General features: G+C 28.3%; 1 long non-coding RNA gene across 1 annotated transcript in view; it reads left to right on the forward strand.

Moving 5' to 3' along the window:
- LOC122272337 (uncharacterized) overlaps positions 1-4,298 on the forward strand; it is a 12,742-nt gene extending 8,444 nt beyond the window's left edge. The window contains exon 3 of the long non-coding RNA XR_006226941.2: positions 3,908-4,298. This is a non-coding gene — a long non-coding RNA (uncharacterized lncRNA). The remainder of the gene's footprint in view (positions 1-3,907) is intronic.
- Positions 4,299-7,649: the final 3,351 nt, after the last annotated feature.

Below are 7,649 nucleotides of genomic sequence, written 5' to 3' on the forward strand. Positions count from 1 at the left end.
TATATATATATATATATACTAAGCATTTAAATTACAAAAAATGAACAATGAAAACTTATTTATATCTACTTCTTGCTCACCGTACAATAGTTCATTATTCAGGTAATGTTTAATTTCGGAGGGGATTTTGTCCCCCGAACCCTCCGCCACTGAACCCTCCGCCTACGCCACTGACTCGATCCTGTACCGTGTAGGAGGCGAGCTCTCTTTCCCCTGAGCCACCACGGTTATGTTTTACTTATTAGTGAAATCGGAATTCCTTAGTGATTTGATTAATTTAAAAGTCACATCTGCACGCCACTGATCTTATCTCATTTCCAATTTTTTCTTTTCTTTATTTTTTTTGTATACTTTGGATTTTTGGTTTGCTCCATATGACATTCATTCAAATTTTTTTAATGATTTTAACACACAAATTCAACGTATCTCAAAGGGGAATTGTTATTTAAGTGCATTTGAAAATATTTTCTTACATTTTTATGAACAAAAATTTTTACAACATAATTCATTGATTGGGTTTCGAGTTATGGATGATTTAATTATTTTTTATTGTGATGATTTTGATTTAAAGATATTTATCCTGAAGAACTAAATTTAATTAAGACTCATCCGGTTGAAAATTGCGCTTATTTCAAACTTCATAACCAAAAAATTTTCATCTAATTTTGCGATAAGAGAAGAGATTTTAAGTTTAATGTTATTAGTTTAACACATTTTAATTCCAACCTTTACTTTAAGATTTTTAAGAACATTTTGATGGGTCAAATGATTAGATTTAAATTTATTTGCAATAATAAAAAAGATTTTTTTTCAGCTATCGGGAATTTCAAGATTGCATTAGAGAATAATAATTTACCTTTTAATGACTGTAATTTATGATATTTTGATTCAAAATATTTTAAAGATGTTCAAATAATTCGGCCGATATTGAGCCAGCATAAATTGGCCTAAGCGGGGAAATTTAGGATTTTATGTTAATGATACATATAGATGGCAGCACTTTTTTAAATTTTTATTCATTGAATGTTTTTTGTTTCAAGATTTTCAAAAAGAGGTCAGCACTTGATTTTTTCTAGGATTTTCTTAATTATTTGGCAATTTGTATTTTATTTTGATGTGGCTATTCTAACTGTAACTTTATTTATTTTTCTTATATGCGGGCGTCTCTTTATTGAATCTTACTCTGAGTACTTTTAAATCATTATAAAGACTTACTCTGTGTACTTTTAAATTGTGATTGTTTGTCATTTATTTTTCTTTGCATTTACATTTCAATTTTTCTAATTGCTTTTTCTTACTTGCTTTTGGGCCTCGGGGCACTGTCAGTTTATGGTTTCACCACTGACAACAGAAAGGCTCCTGTGTGTTATCAGGCAGTGTGTCCCCTGATGAAGTGCATTCCTGCTAAAACACATATCTTAAATTGTTGACGTTTTCTGCTAGAATTGCATTTCTGACTTTCTAAATTCATTCAGAGTCGTAGTTTCTAAGAATTTGAAAAAGGTCTGGAAGCCAATTAAAATATTATCACCTATCTAGTCTTTTCTTTCTCCCCAAATTTAAAATTTTGTTGCATTCGTAAAAATCAAATACTTACATTTGTTCTTCTTTTATAACAAAATAATTTTTTTTGAAAAATATTAAAATAATAAAAATTTATATGTATTTGAAGTATATAATGTTTTTATCAATTACAAATTAATGTTATCTGAGAATTGCGGCTACGAGTAATAACGTTCTGTTTCGAATAGTTATTTGGCCGAATACTGAATATTCAGCCAAAATATCGGCCGCATACTTAAACAGAAAAAAATATCGTCTGAATTCTTAAAACAAAACTTTAATAATAAAAAAAATATTTTCCGGAATTTTTTTTTCTTCATAAAACGTTAAAAAAGATAATGTTTATCAGAAACGCTTTTAAAAATGCAGCGCTCTACTAAAAACGCCCATAAAAAAGAATTAGAAACAAAGGCAAAACAGAAAAATAAGAATCGCTCTTAATTTTTGAAAGAAAGTTTTAAAGCTAAACATCTCAGTTTTCCAATTACTGTATTTTCAAGAAAAAGTTCATGTTTCAAAGTAAGTTTTAAGTATTATAAAAAAGAACTCTAAATTGCCACGTTATAATAAAATCTTCCAAAAAAAAAAACTAAAAAAAAAAATTTTAAAAGAAAAAGTTAGATAAAAACTAAACTGAAACAAAAATCATTCTTATCTTTTAAATGGAAGATTTAACACTGATAATCACAATGTAACTTTTTCACATAGGCGCAATTTTAGAAAAAAATTTACTTTAAAATGATAAGATACGCTCTTTAAAAAATGCTGTCTTAATTAAAACGCTCATAAAAGAAAAGTTAATTAAAAAAGCTAAATAACTGAATTTTTTTTTCATTCTTAATCCTGAAGAATAATTTTAACGTTGAGAAAAACAGTATTCTACTGTTCCTGTTGCATACAGAAAAAAAGTAAGAAAAAGAGAATTAAGTGTATTAGAAACGCTCCACTAAAATGTTACATTATAGTTAATACAGAAAACAAGCAAAAATGAAACAAATAAAAAAAAAAAATACTTTTCAATTTTTAAAGCATGAAGTGTTGAAAAAATGACGAAATCGACTTGCCTGAATTATAATTTTAAAAAAAATCAGCATTACAAACTAATTCAGTATTAAGTAATCTAAGTTTCAATTCTTTAAATTTCGCTTCGCCATTTTTTTTTCATTACGTAATTGGCAAGCCTTAGAACGTAACAAATATGTGTAAAAACAAGGTCAAATAATACAAAAATACGATTTTAGATTATTTTTTGTTAAATCGATTCAAATCCCCCCCCCCCTAAAAAACGAACAGTTGGCCAACCGAATATTCGACAAAAGGGCACCGAATAATTGTCGAAGAATGTTCGTTACATCCCTCATTCTATATAGATGGGGGTTTTGTTCAGGCAAACTTCTAAATTGGTACGCAACTTTGTCAAAACATTCGATTTAGTGGGGTCCCAAAAATTAGAAGGAAAATTCTGAAATCCCGAACCTCGCAAAAAATAACGCGACTGGATAAAAACAAATGTTTCCCCATTTATCATGATTTTGCTGCTATGAATATGAATGGAACGCGTTTTTCCATTTTATTTAATACTTATTAACTTATGACTTACTACTTCCGTGACTTATGACTTTTGTCATAAGTCACGGAAATTTCGAATCACGCTTTTAAGTGATCATACTTTGACGGACTTGATTTTACACCGATTTCATCGTAAATGGGTGTGATTTTTCAGAAATTATTATTATTGATTTTTACAGTCTCTGGCCAAATTATTATACGTACTATAATATTCTATGTGAAATCTTAATTGTCAGGTGTTTATTGTTATTACGTGGCTGAAACAAGTTAACATTGTAATGCAATACATTAAAAATAAATACACATAGGAAGTATATAAAAAATCTTCTGAATGAAAGCCCATTACATGTATATTTAAATATAAAAGTATTGCCTATTAACTCGTGAAAATCATGTTATTATAAAAAACACTTCAGTGCGTCTAATATTTTGATCTAATTATTATAATATACTAATATAATACCTAATATAATAAATATTCTGAATTTATATAATATATCGTCTAATTTATTCAATCGTGGAATTTATATTATCTATCGTCTCCTTTAACCCGTTGATATACGAACGTAAGCAAGTGCAAACCGGTTTCAGTCCTGTAAAAACAATAAAGCTGTATAGAGTGTCACCTGATAATCAGGATATTACTTATAATGCGTCTAATAATTTGGTCACTGACTGTATATTACTGAATGCTGTATTTATTTTTGTTTATTAAGATTTTAAATGCATAAATCGTGTTTTCTTTTCAAATAATATATTTAATTATGCTTTTCAGAATCTTCAAGAACTCTCATGTCTTCCATTTTGGAATCGCAGGTCTTCAGCAGTTGGAGAAATTGCTCCCTCATTCTGGCAACGTTAAAAATGTTATACATTTGCAACCACAAGTTACTTGAGTGCAATTGCTACCTCCCGTCGCATCCAATTAGATGTCCAATTTTCGAAAATAAATTAAATTCAAAACTCCACTTCTGATGGTTTGATTCAATTTATCTAACTAACTAACAAACCAAAACTAATTTTTTTATTTTAATATAAACTTCAAATTTTAAACTTCGAATTGATTATTTTGACTTAAAATTCTGAATGTTTTCGTTATAAACAAATATTTTTTTTTGTTTGTAAATATTCTAAATACATATGAATAAAATTACATTTTGTTACCATTTTGTTGAATCTATGCTTTATTTAATTGTTTATTATGGCAAACATGCATTGTCTTCGATTTTTAAAATGTAAATTTCTTTTGTATAATATGTGATTGAGTACTAATCTTTTAACAAAACCCCCTCATATTACGTTGTCAAAATATTTTATTTATTTTTTCTTGAAATGCTCAATTAATTTAAATAAAATTACTGCAACATCAATTGTTACCAAAATGAAATTATTCCGTCACTATTTAAACGGCCAATAAGCCTCTTATTCCAGTTAAATCTATTTTTTTTTCATTGTTTTTCCTTACTTACTTCCCTTATTAACAGTTTCCCTTACCATTTTTCTTGAGCAAAAAACGTAAAAAATCAACATAATTTTTTATTTCATTAATAAATATATGGAACTGAAACAAAACATAATAGACACGTTCTGAGATGAAATTTTAATTTTTATTTATGTGTCAGAAATATTTAATTAAACCATTAGTTTACTATACCAAATGAATTCGGGCAAATGAAAAAAGTTAAATATTAGTCTTTGTATCTGTTCACCTCTTCATTATCTGAAAAATCATCTGCATTACTTTCACTTTCGCTCAAGAACGCCATTTTTTTATTCCATTTTTTATATTTAAATTCATCAACCATCGTCTATACAATTGTACAAAACACGTCTGTTGCCCTACAAACAGCAAAACAAAAAACTGGCTAACTTTCAATCACAGCAGATTATTATTATCTTTTGTATTGCTTCCGGGCGAATAAAAACGTGATAAAACAAAACGTATTGCCGAATTCAGCTATGCCCGAGTTTACTCGGGATAGTAAATATTAGCTATATACATATCCGAGTTAACTCGGAGTTATCAGGGAAGTGGTTAAGAAACCACTTATCACGATGAATGACAATTTCTTCCGGCTGTGAATTGACTAAAGATTACTAATTTTTATGTACACCAGACGAAAAGTAATAAAAATTAAAAGTTAACACATTTATGTTACTACGTATTATTTTTCAGTCATTTATTTTAATTTCATTTTATTGCTCGTTTATTTAAATAATGTGTTATAAAAGGGGAGAGTTTGGAATCATTAGTAAAAATGTTTTGCGGAAAGAATATAGTAAAGTACCGGTTATAGTGAACCGAAATTCCGGTTCCTTGAATTTTCACTATAGCGGGGTTTGACTGTATAGAAATAAATGACTGCAAATGCTAATTGAGCATATTGATGATTATAGATCACTCGTATGATGAACCTGACATAATTAACTTTATTAAACGACATAGAATAAAATGGGCAGGCCACATCAGAATGAACGAAGACCATATCACAAAAAGAGTTTTCAATGCCAGACCAGTTGGAACACGAAAAAGAGGCAGGCCGAATTTGAGATGGATAGATGGCCTAGAAAAAGACCTTTTGGTCTTAAAAACTAAAAACTGGAAATCTCCAGCAGGAAAAATGTTAGCCCGGAAAAAACTTCTTGAAAAGGCCAAGGCTCACCGTGGGCTGTCGAGCCACTGATAATGATTGTTTCCAAATTATTTTGTCTAACAATTTAAACATATTATGAAACAGACTTAATTTAGACGCTTATTGAAAATTTAACTTTTGCTTATTTAAAAAAAAAAACATCATGAAACCAGTCGCTCAATGAAGTTAATGAACTCAAAACTCATTAAAATCCGATAAAAGCATTGGAATTTTTCAATTTAAATCACTTTTATAGTTAAATGCTGTTGCTTGAATTCGTTCCTCAGTCTTAAGCTCGAAAGTCAATTTGCATGATTTATTCCAATTAGAGTTTGCTAATTACTTTCTTTAAAAGTAACAAAACAAGTTCGGTAATAGTTAGATTTAGTTAAATGGTTTCTATTCATATATATCAACCTTCATTTCATAGAATAGTTCTTGTTCCACTTGAATATCTTTAGAACTTTAACGAAGTTATGATATCTTAGACTATTTTAAATATAATCTTTATAAATGCAATTTAAATCTACATCACATATCTGCAAACTGTTTTTGTTGTTTGTAAGATAAGTGTTGAGATCGATGATGGTTCAGTTAAAGTTCGAAACGATGAGTCATTCAATTTCAAGCACTAAACTTATTTTATTAAAATGCTGAGTCTCATACTCGATATTTATTTTACTAAATTACTATGGTTCAAAATACTAAAGGTATCTTAATAAAGATACTTAAAGGGGTACTTAAATAAAGGTATAATCATTCATTTTGTGGATGCTTTACATGCTCATTTAACGTATAATCAATAATTTATCTTCAAAAAATAATTTAACTGTTTAATTTCTTTTTAAATTTAAAAAAAAATTTGAAAAACATATTTTAACATATTTTCAAAAAAATATTTTTTCTTAGTGCTTACTATATTCATTTTAACAATTTTGTGCATTCATTTGTTGATCTATCGATTAGAATATTTTTTGCAGATTATTTTCTAAAAAAGTAGAAAAAAAGGTAAAAAATTCCTGTTAGGTATATATAGCCTGCTGTACAAATTGTAATACCTCATAAAATGCTTATTCCATGCACAGTTTAAATAAGTGTATTTATACTTAAGATAAAAAAGTTTACTTCAAAGATTTATCTTAAATAAGAAAAAATTTCTCTAAGCGATTTAATTAAAGTTAAAACTCAAAATTATCATCCATGAGAAAAAAGCACTTTAAAGTCTGTCTGTTGAACAAGTTTTCGTTTTAGGGCAATCTAAAATCATTCATAACTTTTTTAAACATAGAGAGATGATTCAGTGCACTTGAAATAGTTTGACGTTTTATTATAAGCAATCAAAAAATTTGATATTTTGGTCATTTTTTGGGTACTGTGACCCCATAATTAATTACTTAGTTTCAAACTCTATTACTAGCTTTATTATTTAAATAAATAACTGATTGAGAAATTATGAATATTATATTAAATCAGTGCAACCCAACCTTTTCATCGCCGATGACCAATCAACTTTTGACAATTTTACCGCGAATCGCTGAAAGGAGAGGACGCTGATCGTCTGTATTTTGAAAGGTTTCGATTTAATAATTTTAATTTAATTGTATTTAAACATGCCTTAAAACAAAATACAGTTACATGTGCGGTATGGGTGTGGCTTCAGGTGATGGATCTTAGTTTTAAGTTAATCTCAGATTAAGTTTTATTTCAACCCCAGAGAAATACACAAAAATATACAAAATGGAAACAATTTACTGTTCCTTGGGAGGCCCCGTGCCATTTGCTCCACGGCCCGCGGTTTTGGGACCACTGCTATAAATCGTCAACGAACTTGTATTACTTGTCATGACTTATACTAATTATTGAAAATTATGCTTGATGATAAAA

The sequence above is a fragment of the Parasteatoda tepidariorum genome, chromosome 6 (assembly GCF_043381705.1).
Source record: "Parasteatoda tepidariorum isolate YZ-2023 chromosome 6, CAS_Ptep_4.0, whole genome shotgun sequence".
Taxonomy (NCBI): Eukaryota; Metazoa; Arthropoda; class Arachnida; order Araneae; family Theridiidae; genus Parasteatoda; species Parasteatoda tepidariorum.